The sequence below is a fragment of the Neofelis nebulosa genome, chromosome 11 (assembly GCF_028018385.1).
Source record: "Neofelis nebulosa isolate mNeoNeb1 chromosome 11, mNeoNeb1.pri, whole genome shotgun sequence".
Lineage (NCBI taxonomy): Eukaryota > Metazoa > Chordata > Mammalia > Carnivora > Felidae > Neofelis > Neofelis nebulosa.
Genome location: NC_080792.1, coordinates 2,755,280 through 2,770,324, shown reverse-complemented (window position 1 = coordinate 2,770,324; position 15,045 = coordinate 2,755,280). Strand labels below are relative to the sequence as shown.

The 15,045-nt window shown below is 52.4% G+C and overlaps 2 long non-coding RNA genes across 2 annotated transcripts; one reads left to right on the top strand and one right to left on the bottom strand.

Annotated features, from left to right (window-relative positions):
- Positions 1 to 315: 315 nt before the first annotated feature.
- On the bottom strand, positions 316 to 2,631 carry LOC131489888 (uncharacterized). The gene is made up of 2 exons (XR_009250798.1): positions 1,872 to 2,631; positions 316 to 1,702 (listed from the first exon to the last, which is right to left on the bottom strand). It is a non-coding gene; the product is annotated as an uncharacterized LOC131489888 (long non-coding RNA).
- A 4,065-nt stretch (positions 2,632 to 6,696) lies between these two features.
- Positions 6,697 to 8,515, top strand: LOC131489887 (uncharacterized). Its single transcript, XR_009250797.1, has 2 exons — positions 6,697 to 7,769; positions 8,307 to 8,515. It is a non-coding gene; the product is annotated as an uncharacterized LOC131489887 (long non-coding RNA).
- The last annotated feature ends 6,530 nt before the right edge of the window (positions 8,516 to 15,045 follow it).

The following is a 15,045-nucleotide window of genomic DNA, read 5'->3' as shown; positions in this document are numbered from 1 at the left end:
TGGCACCTGCACAAAGCCCGCCCCAGGGGAGGGGTTTGACACATGTGTGCGTGGGGCACGGGGACCCCAGAAGAAGTCTGGATCCTGTTCAGCTGGGTCACCTGCCAGGGACCATTAGTCCCCACTGAGTCCTGGTTTCCTTACCTCTGATATTGGTAAAACGGTAGTATTTACTCCATAGCATTGATTTGACAATTAAAACCAGATAATCTATAGATAATGCTAAACACAGTGTTTAGAAATTGCAAGGGCTCCATGAGTAGGAGCCAATATTAATATTATTAGAATTGTAATTTAAGAGAGGAAAATGTAAAATGTAGTTCATCCTTATATTTCAGTTTTATGCTGCCATTAAAAAATCGTGTTTACATTTTGTTTACAAAATTGTTTGATGCATGTGGAAATTGTTCCGCTATGTTAAGTCTTCTTAAGTTTTCAAAACTGTATCTACTGTGTGATTTCAACTGTGCTTAAAACACAGTAACAAAGACCCGGGAGGAAACGACAGAATGTTACTAGGTGTATCTGGGTAATAAGACTGTGTGTAACTACTTTTCTACTTTGCTCATACTTCAGAATACTTCCCTGAAGCAGCTAACTTGCTCCATATTTATAGATACAAAGCAGCCAAAACGTAAGGAAATGCAAGCACGCACTAATCAAGCTTTAAGCTTTGTTTCCACGTGGTGGCTGGGCACCACCACCAGGGAAGACCACCGGAGTCTTTGTGTCCAGCGTCCGGGCACAGCCAGCCGCGTCGCTAGCAGCAGCCAAGACTGGGGACCGTTACGTCACAGCCTTGGTCCTGGCAGTCCACAGGACGGGCCGTCTTGTACTGAATCCTGAAGGGGCTCACGAGCGTCCTCTGTCGACAAACGGGGTCATTCTCACTTTCAGGTCCCGAGTAGAGATCAGGCCGGCTCCAGGATGGAGCCCTCGTGGATGTGGATGATCGGGCCCCGGATAAGCAGAAGGCATCTGAGCACTCCGTCACCTCTTCATCCCGGTCCTAGCCCGTTTCACGGACCCCTTCACTGCCACCCGGGCTCTCTCAGAGGAGCAGGAAGAGCGAGTGAGAGCCTGGAGGCTGGAAGACGCTGCCGGGAAGTTCTCGGCCAGCTGGCGTGATGTGTGCTCGGAGGCCTGGGGCTCTCAGGAGGAGCAGGAGTCCGAGCCCGGGGTCTCCTGTGACCGGCCAGGGAGAGGAGGATGTTCTCGAAGATGTTCTTGCTCGGAGTCGGATCCCATAACGAGCCTTCGGGTGTACCCGCGACCACAGGCTGTCCCGGAGAGGCCCTGCGTGACCTCTCGTGTCCACCTGTCCGGCACCACCGTGCTCTTGTGGCTGTGTGTCTGCGTGGTGTCCCTGCCGCTGTTCACCGCCTCCCGTGTCTTTCCCATCTGTCACCTCCCATTTCCTTTCCCGTCCTTGACCCACAGTTACACTCCTGTCTTAGGCAATGTGATGCGGGCAAGTGTTGTATTTGGTGACTGCTACTCACAGGTCAGCTTTATGGCTTTCCTGAGAGGGTCCCCTGAGATGCATTGGGGACCCCTCGGTGCTCCTTGCTCGGGGCCTGTATGGATGCACCTCTCCCGCCCACGCTCCAAGCCTCCTGGCTGCTCCCACGGGTCCGGTCATATCCCGATGGCGATGAGGTGTGGGTCTGCGGAGGCCTCCTTGTAGGGGGACCCAAGCAGCCTGCCGGGAAGGATGACGGATGAGACCATGAGGACCGAGCACCATATTATCTAGTGAGTCCCCCTGGCGTCTTTCCCCGTGTCCCTGTGCCCCATGACCCCATCGCCCTGTCTCCCCGTGTCTCACGCCCCCTCCCTCCCCGGGAGGCCTTAGGCCAGGGCAGACTTACCTAGAAATCGTGTCTTCTTCTCTATCCGACTGGTACCTACTAAACAGTGAGCGGTTGGTCGACTAAGCAGAGTGGTCCCCGCTGCTCCTTTGGAGCTCTGTGTTGCCTCCAATCCGCCTTCCTCCTACGACACGGGAGCTCTCGGAGGGCTGACCTCCATCCTCCCAGAGCTCCGTGAGATGGGCAAGAAGCCGCTTCCTAAGAGTTCACATCTGCCGAGTGTGCCGTCCTGCGCCCTCCCCTCTGTGCCTGCCCTGCTGTCCCTCCAGGGACCGCGAGCACACGTCACAGAGGGCGAGGAGGAAGAGAACGTGCATCCGCACGCCAACTGATAGCAGGCCACCCCGTATCAGTTCTTGACTCCGTAAGTGCCAAGCACCGCATTTGGCTGAATCACTCACATCCAGAGAGCGCATTAGCTCTGTGTCGACCAGACAGCGATTTACAGAGTCTGTCTCTCTCCTTCTGATGTTGTGCTTTTAAACATAATTTACACATGAGTGACGTGTGCCGAATTGGCAGGCCTTTCTTCTTCTGTCAAGCCGGTGGGGTTTTGCCAGGACTCTTCAGACATTCCGAGGAAGTGAGTACCGGCCCGGCTGCCCTGTATGTGCCCGTCTGCTCCCACAATTGCGGGCCATCCCAGCCCTCGACTCCCCGCGGCTCCTCTAGGCACGGCACCCACAAAACACCCACTGTGGTCACCGGACAAATGGCGTGGCCGCCTTCTCACCGCCGTGGGTCCCCCCCCCCCCCCCCCCCCCCATGGACCTTACTGGCTTGATGCTCCCAGGACTGCCGTGACCACAGGCCTCTGGTAGGGGACAGAGACCCAGCTCTGGGTTTTCAGGGTTAGACCAGGCTGGGGTTCTAGAACGCCACAACCAGCTGTAAATGTGGATGCTCAACATTGAACTGTCTTCTCTATTAAAAATAAAACTTGGAGACAGTAAGATTTCAACGCCCATGTGATTTCATTCATTTTCCAAGAGGTTTGTGTTGAGAGAGCAGAGAGGTGGAATGGAGAGCCCCGGGCCCCCCAGGTGAGGGCGCCACTCTTGCTCCAAGGGGAGACGTGCAGCAGCCTCAGCTCTGCCACATCCCTGCAGGCGCCTTGCAGCTGGTGCCTCAGCTGCATGAACCCTGTGGGCAAGCCGGGCTTCAGGCTGGTGCAGCCGCAGGACCAGCCGCGCGCCCCACGGTTCTGTGACTCTTGCTGGCAGATCGCCGTCTTGTGGTTTAGTCTTTGTACCTTTGCACGTGTGCCTTGCACACATGGTCCTTTCCCAACCACCATCTGACACACAGCTGGGACAGGGCAGAGCGTGCGTGCCCTTTGCGAGCCTGCAGGACACGTGAGCCTTGCCTTCCCCACAACTGTGCTGGCGGGTCAGGCGCAGTGGCTTCCCAAGCACGTCAGGTGTCCAAACACAGGAAGCCTTGCTTTTCTTTTTCTTTCTTCTTTTTCTTTCTTTCTTTCTCTTCTTTTCTTTCTCTCTCTCTAAGTTTATTTTTGAGAAGGAGAGAACGAGTGGGAAGGGGCAGCGGGAGGTGGGGACAGAGGATCTGAAGCAGGCTCAAAGCCGTTGGCACAGAGCCCGACTTGGGGCTTGAACCCACGAACCGTGAGATCATGACCTGAGCCAAAGTCGGACACTTAACCGACTGAGCCACCCAGGGGCCTTTGCAGTTTTATTTATTTTTTTTAATCTGGTCCTTTGGGTTATTGGTTTTGTTTGTTCTTATGGTGGCAAACAAGGCTCATATGATCCCCAATATGTTTCCAACCCTGAAAAGACTGTGCCGATCCCCACAGGTATGTGTCTTTAATCACATGTTGCTCTCTGGCCACGCGGCGTGCTCTGACACTTCAGGCCGACGACCGTCCCTGCTGCCCTCAGCCCCGGCATTGAACGACACACTATGTCAAGAAAAGACGTAGGTTAGCAAGCATGTCCTACTTCCGTGCTTTCCACAGCTGACCTCACGGGGCAGGGGCTGCTCACGCCGTGTGCCTCGGGAACGGGAAACCGGTAGCTGCGAGATATTTTTCCAAAAAGTGGATGCCCTCTCCTGGGAGCCTGCGAAAGTGCACAATGCACGCGCCAAGCCAAGCCTCGGGGGCCCTGAGTTCTGTTTCTTTTCTTCCCGGTGCGCGCAGGTAATCCCAGGGCCGCCTATCAGTTCGAAGGGCGCACTGACCCAGATCCCGCACCCACACACAATAACACACAGGCAGGCCCCTCCTTTGGGCAACAAATAAGCTATAAAAGGAACCAATGTCAATGGCTCTTTGCCATGTTATGGTTATAGGTATGCACATTTTACCGCCGAGGACTGGGTCAAAGTTGCCTACAAACCAAGTTCCTCGCAGCAGCGATCTCCTTGTCCTAAAGAAAAGTGGAAATACGGACAAGTCCAGGAAAAGATCGTTTTAAAAACTTGATTGAGGTCAAGGCCATTAAAACTTAGCTTTTTGTGGGGGCTTAGTGCACGTGGGGGCTCCTACCGCAGCAGACACTTGGTTCTCTTATCATCTGCTCACCTCTTCCCTCCCCCAGGTCCCAGCCAGGGGGGGACCATAAACAGGTAGGAATGATTCACTTCTCATTTGAATACACAGACCCTTTCCATGATCTGAGTCATTTTTCTGAGAATAAGCCCTTGAAATGAAATTGCATAATCCATTGTCTTTCTAAACACCTCTCCCTTAAAGGCGGTGGGATGACTTCAGTGGGAGGGTTTTTAGCAGGTGAGCGGGAAGGGCGAACAGCAGGAAGGGCCGGAGGTGTTCGTGTTTCCGGGCATGCGGGGGTGGGGGTGGGGCGCAGGTAACCGATGACTCAGCATAGAAGGGGCACTGGGATCACATCCCTGGGGAAGCAGACGTGAAACACCGGCACTCGCCAGCCGGCAGCACCGTGTTTAATACGTCATTTTTAATTAGCTTTCATCTAACGTGGTGCTCACCGGTTGCTATTTGTACAGCTCTCCAGGGCCTTCCACAAGACGCCCTCTTTTGTCGGCCGCCGGCACCACGTCTGCTCAGAGATTTCCTCGGAAAACACGAGGGGTGTCTCGCCCGCGCGGGTGTGTGCACACGGCCGGCAGCATCGGTGGCGTCACACCAGCAGCCCAGCAGGGGGACGAGGGGCGGCCGTGTGCGATCACCGCCTTTGTCATTTACCCCGAGCGGAAGCCTGTCCTTTTCCTCGGGCACAGTGGACCCGCATCTGAGGGACTAAAGTCCGTGGACAATCTAGTTCCTGAGTTTTTGACAGGAAGATACCAGAAGCAAACTCCCCAAGAAGGGTATTCGGGGAAACATCCGGTCCCCAGGAAGAGAATTCCGAATGGCCATGTCGGCGGGTCCCGGACAAAGTAGGAAGGACCTAGTGGAACCAGGACGGCTCCACCGGGCCCCGAGCGGTGGGTGAGCTGCTGGGTGCAGACAGAGCGCTGGCATCCCGGCATTGGAAGGGCGGGACTATTAGGCGGCCCAGAAGGGCAGCCTCGCGCCGTCCTCGTTGCGTCGGCCCGTTTCACCTTCCTGAATTCCGAGCGGTCTGGTATTGACGCCGAGGGAAGCGTCTGCGGTCTTCACGATGGGAAATGGAAAGCGCCCGTCCGCCGCGTTGCCTTCCCCACACCCCAGAGCGGGAGTGCAACCCTCTCAGCTCGGCCGCTGGCACCCACGGTGCGACCAGGCCCGTCCTCCGCAAGCCACGCGGCGCGGACCCCTGCTGTGCTCTCCCGGGCGCCCCTCGACTAGGGGATGGGGGGTGGGTGTGGAAGGAGAGTGGGGGCGGGGGGGGGCGCCGAGCAGCAGGCCGGACCTCCGGGAGAACGGAAATCTCAGAGCCCGCCTTTTCTGCCGGCACCCACGGAAGGTCGCGTGCGGGGAGAGGCGGGTGGGACGGTGTCGGTCGCGGTCCGGAGGAGCCACGTGGCCGGGGAGGCTTGGACGGCAGCGGGGGAGGGAGGCAGCAGTCTGCGGAGAACAGGCAGTGCCTCAGGAGCTTCCGTCTGGCCCTGGGGTCCCGTCTCTGCCCGCTTCCCTCCTCCGGCTCCAGCTCCGGGCGGCGTGAGCAGAGGCCGGTGAATCCTCCGTGGCGCCGCCCCCCCGGGACGGCACCTCGCTCTCCCTGCCCCGGGTGCGTGTGTCCGTCTGCACACGCACGCCTAACACTCGCCTCTCGGCTCCTGGGCCCCCGCCTCGCACCACGTCTCTCTCGTCTCTCTCCCGGTAGGAGACCAGTCCCGCCAGGGGACTGGGACTGGCGAGAAGAGGCCTACCCCCCGCCCCGCCCCCTCAGGAAGCCCCGCCCTCCTCAGGAAGCTCCGCCCTCCAGGCCCTCCCTGCAAAGGGGGTCCTCCTGCTCCCACTCGGGCGCTGGTTCTTCTGGAAGCCGCTCAGCGGTACGTGACCCGCGTTTCCGCTCACACCTTTCACAAAGGCCTGGCGGAGGAAGCGAACGCTCTGTGTTTTCGACGAAAGAGATGAACTGAATTCCAAACTCCTCTCACCAAGGACACCACTCAGAAGAGCGAAGGCAAGAAAGAAATGTGGCGAATCTAGGGATTGATTCCATTGCCATTTCATCGATGGTCGTCTTGTTGTCGGAGGGCTTCTGGCAAAGTACTGACGCCTACTTTAAAGAAATCCGGATTCAACACCAACGGAGAAGTGGCAGAAGACAGAGGAGGCCACACAGGAGGCGGGGAGACCAGGTTTAGCTGTAAAAAGCCAAACGTCACCGTCGCATGTTTGTCTCTCTCGTATAGGTCACAATTCGTCCTAGGATGACGCAAAAACGCGGACTCGTTTTTAGTGCAAAACAATGTCCGCTTTCAACGTGCAGTCTTTGAGAGGGTGTGAAGAGAACTCTCAAATCTCTCACAGACGCCGGCTGACAAACGGGGGTTCTCGCGGCAGAAGCTGGGGTGACCCACGCACCACGCTGACGACGTGAGCTTTCGGAGTCCCAGCGCGGGACGCAGACACGCGCAAGTTGCTCGCTCAGCTGAAGCGACACCTGCAGACGCTGCCTGGAATACGCCTGTTCATTAGCAGCTTGGTGGAAACAGGTTCAAGAGAATAAAAACGAAATCGAGAGTGTGGAGACAGTGAGCCCCGAATCCCGCTTCCTCAGAACACAGCACAAGCCCCTTGGGCGGTGCTGCCATCCCAGCCGAGCGGGCTCACGGGACGTCAGGCGGCCCGCAGGGGTGTTTCCGTCTGTGAACGGATTCCCGTGCAGGGAGCCAGAGGCAACGTGCACGCGCGTGGGGTGAAATGCACACGGGTTATCTTACCTCTCACTTCCCACCCGACTCATCGGCTGCCACCCTGGGACCACACCCGGGTGAGTGCCCCGGCCCGCGGGTTTACTCCATGGGAGATTGTGCTTGGTGACAACCGTCAACCGGGCCAGCGTGACCTCCGGCAGGAAAGGGCGGGCAGACAGAAAGCACAGGTGTGGCCAAAGGGGTTCCCAGCTCCCACGTCAGCTCTCAGCTGTCGTGTCGCTGACCCGGGCCCTGTAGGTCCGCTGCCCCGGGGGGACTGAGGCCCACTTGTCATGCCGGCCCACGGCTTTCTGAACTTTCCTTCCCAGCGCACCGCACGCATCCCGGGCGGTGACCGTGTCGCTGTCCGCACTGGCACACGTCTTCCTCCTCCTCTGGTTGCCAACCTCCAGAGCTGGGGATTTCTCTGCTCTTTCTTCACTCCCACCCACACCGCTCACAGGCACCCGGAGGTCCTCCAAAGAGGTTTCGTGAACAAAGGCCCAGGACACGCTGGACACACCCCACGGTCAAGAAACACGGTGTCTTCCAGTCTGACCTATGAGGAGCTCTGAATGACGGGTTTCTGTTCTTCAAATTTAAATGCTGGTCAGCAAGTGCCTCCAAACAGACGTCGTGTTGTTCGTTTCTAAGCTGACCTCGGGCTTAGTGTATCTGACACATAGGCGGGCCAGGTGCAACCCTACGGGCAGCTGCACCCAATCAGCTGTCATGGCACCAGGCACGGAGTTTTTAGTTAATGATGTTGACGATCGTTTTCTCACTTGTGCTAAGAGTTTGACTTCTCTTTAAAAAAACTTTTTTTTAATGTTTGTTTTTGAAGGAGAGAGAGACAGAGCACAAGTAGGGGAGGGACAGAGAGAGAGGGAGGCACAGAATCTGAAGCAGGCTCCAGGCTCCGAGCTGTCAGCACAGAGCCCGACGTGGGGCTTGAACTCATGAGCTGCCGGATCATGACCTGAGCCGAAGTTGGACGCTCAACTGACTGAGCCACCTAGGTGCCCCTAAGAGTCTGACTTCTTAGGAAGTGTACTTTTACTCACTCAGCTAATATCTAGATGTGATTCAGCACACAGCATATTTCATAAGGGTTATTTTTTCTAATTTGGTAACTGTTTCATACAGACTACAGCAAGAGCAGTGTTGGGAACTGCCAGTTATGCAACCAGCCCACCGGCAGGAAAGATGCTGCTTCTAACAACAAACGTCCTGTCCCGATGCAGCCCAGGACTAACTTTTCCATGGACCCAGACATTTTACACCCAGAAAAAGGGAACATTCACAGTTGCAGAACCGTTGAGTACTTGCAGTTAAATAAAGGTAACACTGCCCAACTCTGGGGTGGTTTTCATTGTTTCTGGAATGTCGTTTCTGGGGGAAATTTTTAAACTGGCCACAAACCATCCCCCAAACAACAACTGCTATTACAGAGTACACTTTTAAAGAGTGATGTTTGAGGCTTCACTCTCATGACAAGAATTCATTCCTGTGGTGCAAAGAGTCACGGTGTCCCGCCACTCACGCTGATAAAATGTGTGTTTAAAATATGAAAGCAGGAGGGGCGCCTGGGTGGCGCAGTCGGTTAAGCGTCCGACTTCAGCCAGGTCACGATCTCGCGGTCTGTGAGTTCGAGCCCCGCGTCAGGCTCTGGGCTGATGGCTCGGAGCCTGGAGCCTGTTTCCGATTCTGTGTCTCCCTCTCTCGCTGCCCCTCCCCCATTCATGCTCTGTCTCTCTCTGTCCCAAAAATAAATAAAAAACATTGAAAAAAATTTAAAAAAAATAAAATATGAAAGCAGGAGAGCCAGGACCAGTGACTGAGTGAGCAAGAGTGAGGGACTGAGAAGCAAGTTTTAGCAGGAGGGAAAAGGAAGCGACTCAAATGTCCACTTTTTCTTCCAAGGAATCACACACAGTGACTCCCGAGAAAGGAATGTGTGGGACTCAGGGGCCTGTGGAGAAACCTGCACAGCCTGTTACTATTCAGTCACCCAGGGTAGCAAGGATGGAAACAAGTTGCCAAACTTTGCATCCAGCGGCTTTCTGTCCTGAAGTGACATATTCTGTGGTCGGAATGCTTTTGGTCAGTGTGCTACGACTGCGACGGGACTGGGTGGAAGAAGTTATGGCGGCGGCTTCTCCCAGAGCAAAAGCCAAAGTGATGATAACGCCCTGAGTGGGACGGAGGGACCCGTATCACTCACAAGCCCTTACAGAACCCGCCAAAGGCGAAGGAAGGGGCAAGACGGCTGTCCGCAGGGAAGGGCAAGTTCACCAGGGGCCAGGCACTCTCAGAATGCTCCGTTTCCTCATAAGTTGCCTGGCGATGGACTTAGGCGGAATGTCAGTGAGTTTCCCATCCGGAGACTAGTTGTTTGTGTGAATTCCAGGCTTGGGGTGAGAGTGGCTTGGTGGCTGGTGGTAGCCGTGGGGGAGAAGCCGCACCCCAGAAACAACCCATCCCCTTCCAGTCTGCGTGGCGCACACCTAATCCAAGCTGCCTTCAGTCTAAATCTATGCGGAATCATCTGTCTTCATTAGAAGTTCCTGTCGTGTCCGGGGTCTTCTAAACTTGGCAGAGAAGGAGTTTGTTCAAGGCTAATACTTTGATGAACAGCATCTGCCCAAGTACAAACATAGTCTCCAGAGGCAAAAGAGTTTCTGGTTTGGATGTATATAATTTACGGTGAAGAGGAATGTAACCTCTTTCTCCAATCAGGTTTTCTTGTCTAAGAAAACCAAAAAGCATGCTGACTAGGAGATAAGCTGGTGATCTTTCAAGGGGGAATCAGAAGAGGTGGCCCTGGGCCCATTTGAAGAAAAGACACAAGGACTGAGTTCAGGAAGACAGTATTATCTTACACAACAGCTTCTTCTGCAGGATATGAAAGTGCTTTATAAATATTAATTATCTCATCCACTCTAATCATATTGTGTGAGCCAAAAACATTCTAGACGGCCGGTTGCTCAGCCCACTGGGCTAAATATCTCAAGCTGTCTTTCGCAGACTGTGATTTCCAACTCAAAGGATGCTCACCTCCTTGTTGTTTAGGGATGTGGTTGCGTTTATGAAGGATCCAGTCCCCTTTGGTTCTGCTTCTTTTACTCAACACCTTTGAATCACTAAACGTTTCTGCCTGTGCCCCATTCCTTCCCCTTTTATACATGTTATTTTAGCAAAATTAGAAAACATAGATCCATGAAAATAAGGGTAAGCCACTTATAAGCTCATGATCATTAAAAATTACCATGGATATTTGGTGTGTCTTTATCCCGAAGATTTTCTAAATATGTGGGATCATGCATTTTTATTTCCTTTTTTTTTTTTTTAAATTTTTTTTTTCAACATTTTTTATTTATTTTTGGGACAGAGAGAGACAGAGCATGAACGGGGGAGGGGCAGAGAGAGAGAGGGAGACACAGAATCGGAAACAGGCTCCAGGCTCCGAGCCATCAGCCCAGAGCCTGACGCGGGGCTCGAACTCACGGACCGCGAGATCGTGACCTGGCTGAAGTCGGACGCTTAACCGACTGCGCCACCCAGGCGCCCCCGTATCATCACTTTTAACAGCTGAGTATTATTTCACCATATGGAAGTGCCATCATTAAATTAATCCAACCCTTCCACCTAAAAACACAGAGGCTGTTTGCACATTTTTGCTGTCAGAAATCTGTCTCCAGCCCAGGAAATCAGCACGTTCTGCGTCCTTCCGAACTTTCTTAGTGGCCAAATAAGCATATGAAACTGCACACTCATATGAGTGATTTGTTTTGTTTACAAAAATGGTACTGTACCCCGAACCTCACTTCTTTCACTTAAAAAAAATTATCATGAAAGTTCTTCTGGAGAATTCTTTAAATAGCTGCATGATATTTTACAGTATGAATACAGCACTATTTGTTCAGACATTTTCCTTGATAGCCATTCAGGCTATTTCTTGACGTCTGCCATACATATAATCCTGCACTAGACATCCTTGAGCATAACTGCCAGTGTATTCGGTGTTTAATTCCATGGCAGAATGGCAAAGAAGTGGGACCACTGATCAAAAGACACATTTGTAATGAGATTTGTTATGCACACCTCTTAAAGACATTCACACCAGCGTGTGGAAAAGTCCAAGCTGCCTGGCAGTTTCCTTCATACGGATGCTCCAGCCAGAAACATCTTGGATGTAAACATCCAGACAAGGAAACTGATGCTCAGAAAGGTACAGGACAAGTTCAGAGTCATACAGCTAAATTATTCTGAGTCAGGAGTAGCACCTACATCTTCCGATTCTCTGACAAGGGCTTTCTGCATAGCGATAAGCCTTTCTAGGGGGGGGTGGGGGTGTTGGTAAAGAGGAGAAAGAAAAGGTACATCAGCTAAGCTATTGCTGTGTAACAAACTCCTCCAAAACTTAGTAGTTTAAAATAGGAGCCACCTATTTAGTTACGATTTTATGAGTCAGCAGTTTGGGCTGGGCTGGCGCCCTCACATCTACGCAGTCAGCTGTGAGTCAGCCGGGATGCCTCGGTTCTTCTGTGCTCCCTCATCCTGCAGGACACCTCCCAGGCTTGTTCTTGTGACGGTGGCCAAAAAAAGCACATTCTCACTTTGCCACATTCGATGGTTGGAGAGAGTCACGGGGCCAGCCCAGATTTGAAGGGTGATGAAACCGACTCTGCCTCTCAGTGGGAAGAGCTGCCAGGCCACACCGCAAAGGGCCTGCGCAAAGGAACATGTAGACAGTAGGAGCCACACTTGCAACAATCTGCCAGGTTCTCAGGCTGATTAAGTTTTTCCCCCCCGCTTTCCAAGCAATTACTTTGTTATCATCTTGACACGGCCATTTGGAAAATCACAGCTCTGTAAGGGCATAAAGGTAGTAACATTTGTAGTGAAATCTCAGAGAGTTCTCCCAAGATGCCTGTGGCACATTTCAGGCACTGACATCCTAGGTCTGACCTCTTTCCGTTCTTAAAAATAGATTTGTCAGACAAAACAATTAAGCACTACGGCCGTTTTACTCTGTTTCTGTAATATGTTTGTTATACAGAACACTGCTAAAGTATCTTCTCTTCCTTCGCTGGAGGGCACTGCCGCTGTACGGGGCTTTTGTCTTTTATGTCTTTTTTTGTGTGTATGCCTTTAAAAATATATATCTACATATATCTGTAATTTTCCATGTCACGCAGTAAACAAGTGAAGAGAAGGCCTTCACAGGTCATAAAAATAGCAAGCAATAAATAGAGTTACACACAGTGTGCTTCCTTTTGATATGCTAGCAGGAGTGTGTCCTTGGAGATGGGGGGTTGTGGACCAATGCCAAGGGGCCACACTTGCTGGGTTAATGGGGCCCCTGCGAACATGGCCTGTGGGTTCACAGACAGCCCTGCAGAGAGACTGGGGAGTGCCGGGGAGGGCACACCCTCTATATTTAGAACTTCTGGCTTCAGCCAGATATAAAATGGATTTCGGATGTGGGTTGAGGACAGGAAGGGAGGACACACACGCTAGTATTTCGCTTGTTCTTTCTCGAATCAGCAGCCTAGCATGGCAAGTGCTCCTGGGAGACATTCCCGTTTGTCTGTAATCGTGAACTGGGGTGGAACAAGGGGAAATGAAAGGGAAAGTCCATTGGCTGTTTGCGCTGGGCACTTTGTCACGTGTCTGAGCGTCCTCTGGCCCTCAGCTGCATCGCGCAGCAAAGGCGCGTGAGCCCGGTCTTCTGAAGGACGGCACTGGGTGCTTTGCGTCTCCACCTGTGGCTTTCACAGAATTCCACAGCGAGGCTGAGAGTGTTTAAAACAAGTGAAATAAGCATGCAGGGAAGAACCATGGATTTCAATAAAAAGTGCTTTGGAGACACTCTATACCAGAGATCCCTCTCCCAAAGGAAACAGGATACACGGAAAAGTGGAAGGAAACCTTATTGTTTACTTGGAGGTATGAAAAGAAATAGGTCAGTGATTCGTTTCCATAGTGACTATTATTGAAATAAGACAAACGGGACACCAATACTGATTTATTCTCCTATTCAAGCCCTTTTAAAAGATCACTTTAATCTGCGCTGGTTCTTGAATATAAACAAGAGAACCAAGTTATCTTTCACAATAAGGATCTTTTGCTACTTGCAAATGAGACTTTAAAAAACTTAAAATAGTCCAAATTTGTGCCACAGCAGTTTGTGGCCGTAACGTGTTTTGGGTATACGAATTGTGTTCTGGGCATTCGGAACTTAGCCCCAGTTCTTGAAGCGTCGTTTGTTCTTGCTTTCCCCCAGACTACAGGATGTTGGTTTGTTGTTGGGGACTCTGCAGACACATGACAAGAGTTGAGGTTGTAAACACGGGCACGTAAGCCACACTCCCAGGTGACCAGTTTAAATTTGACCTTTGAATCCAAGAGCCAGCTCAGGTATGGTGTGGAATGCATCTGTGTGCTGGGGAGCCCAATCATTCTGGCCATCTTAACCGTCACGAGGAATCGCTGCCTGCGGGTGTCTTCTGAAGCGATCGACACCAATTTTCAGGAGAGCTGAGATGTCCCAATCAGCCACATGGCGCCAGTTCGCTGGGCGTGTGTGGGTCCAGGTTCCTGGTTAAGGTGAGGTGAAGTAAACGAGGGCCGGGTCCATCCCGGCCACGGAGGCACGCCGTCCGGGAACCTGGGTCAGGAGGATCTTGTTCTGGTCACAGGTTTTCTGTCTGGGCCACTTCCACGGCTCATCTCCTCACCTCTGTCAACCTGGTGAAAGTGGGTCAGTTCTCAGCTGAGGGACGTGGTTGTAGAGCCATCTCGTGTGCTCCAGACTCCTGCTCGTGTGCTCCAGACTCCTGCTCGTGTGCTCCAGACTCCTGCTCGTGTGCTCCAGACTCCTCGGTGGGAGGGTGTGCCGGGCAGGGGAGGGCCGTGTGTGCCGGGGTGAGAGTGTGCTTCTGTGTGTATGCCCGTGAGTGTACGCCTGAGTGTGCGTGAATGTGTGCGTGAATGAGTGTGAGTGCTGCACGTGAGTGTGCCCACGTGCTCTCTGTGGCCTGTGGCACCTCAGCTGCGGTTAACCCTTAGCTGTCAGGGTCTCGACCTCCTCAGCGAATGACCCAGGATCATTCTTCTTCTGCTCTGCCTTTCAGCAATTTTGCTTCTACTCGGTATCTTCACAGGCAGGTCAACAGGAGAAAAAGAAATGATAAAACGGGAGGGGGTGGAAGCTGAACCTTTGGGCTAAAATTAGGTGAGAAGATAATCAGCGGATCAGCAGACAAGCAAGGGGCTTAAGTGACCAGCTGCAGTTCCGCACTGGGTCAAGGATCCCATCTTTCCTGTTTCTCTAGCATGAATGTTTGTCAAACGTATTTTTCCTATATTTAAGCAATTATTATATTCTCCTAGCATAACAAACACTAATCCCAGAGCTCGTGGGAGATGAGAAGGCTATAATGGAATCGCACTTTGCAAAATAAAAACTCTGACCTATCACACTGCAAAGCTAATCCTCTATTTTCAAGAATGGACACCACTCCATCACCTGAAGAGTAGTTCTGCCTCCTCTCTCCTTCACGTTATGGAACCAGAGGGAAGGCATTGCACTCTGTTCTCCTTGGAGCACTTCTAAACTGCACGGTCATGCTCCGAGGAGAGCCTCCTCCCCTTTCATACAATTAAGACTCTTGCAGACACAGTTCAAGTTATTAGAAATTTGTAAGCCAGGGCCGTCCAGCTCTTTTCTTGAATAGCTGATCCTGAAAAATGAGATCAATCATAATCCAACAGAGCGAGAGAAGCATATTTCTTTTTCTTGTTTGCTTTACTAGGAGTACATGCCAAGTTAGAAATCTACATAAATGAAACCTAAATTACTATTAACTTAAAGCACTAG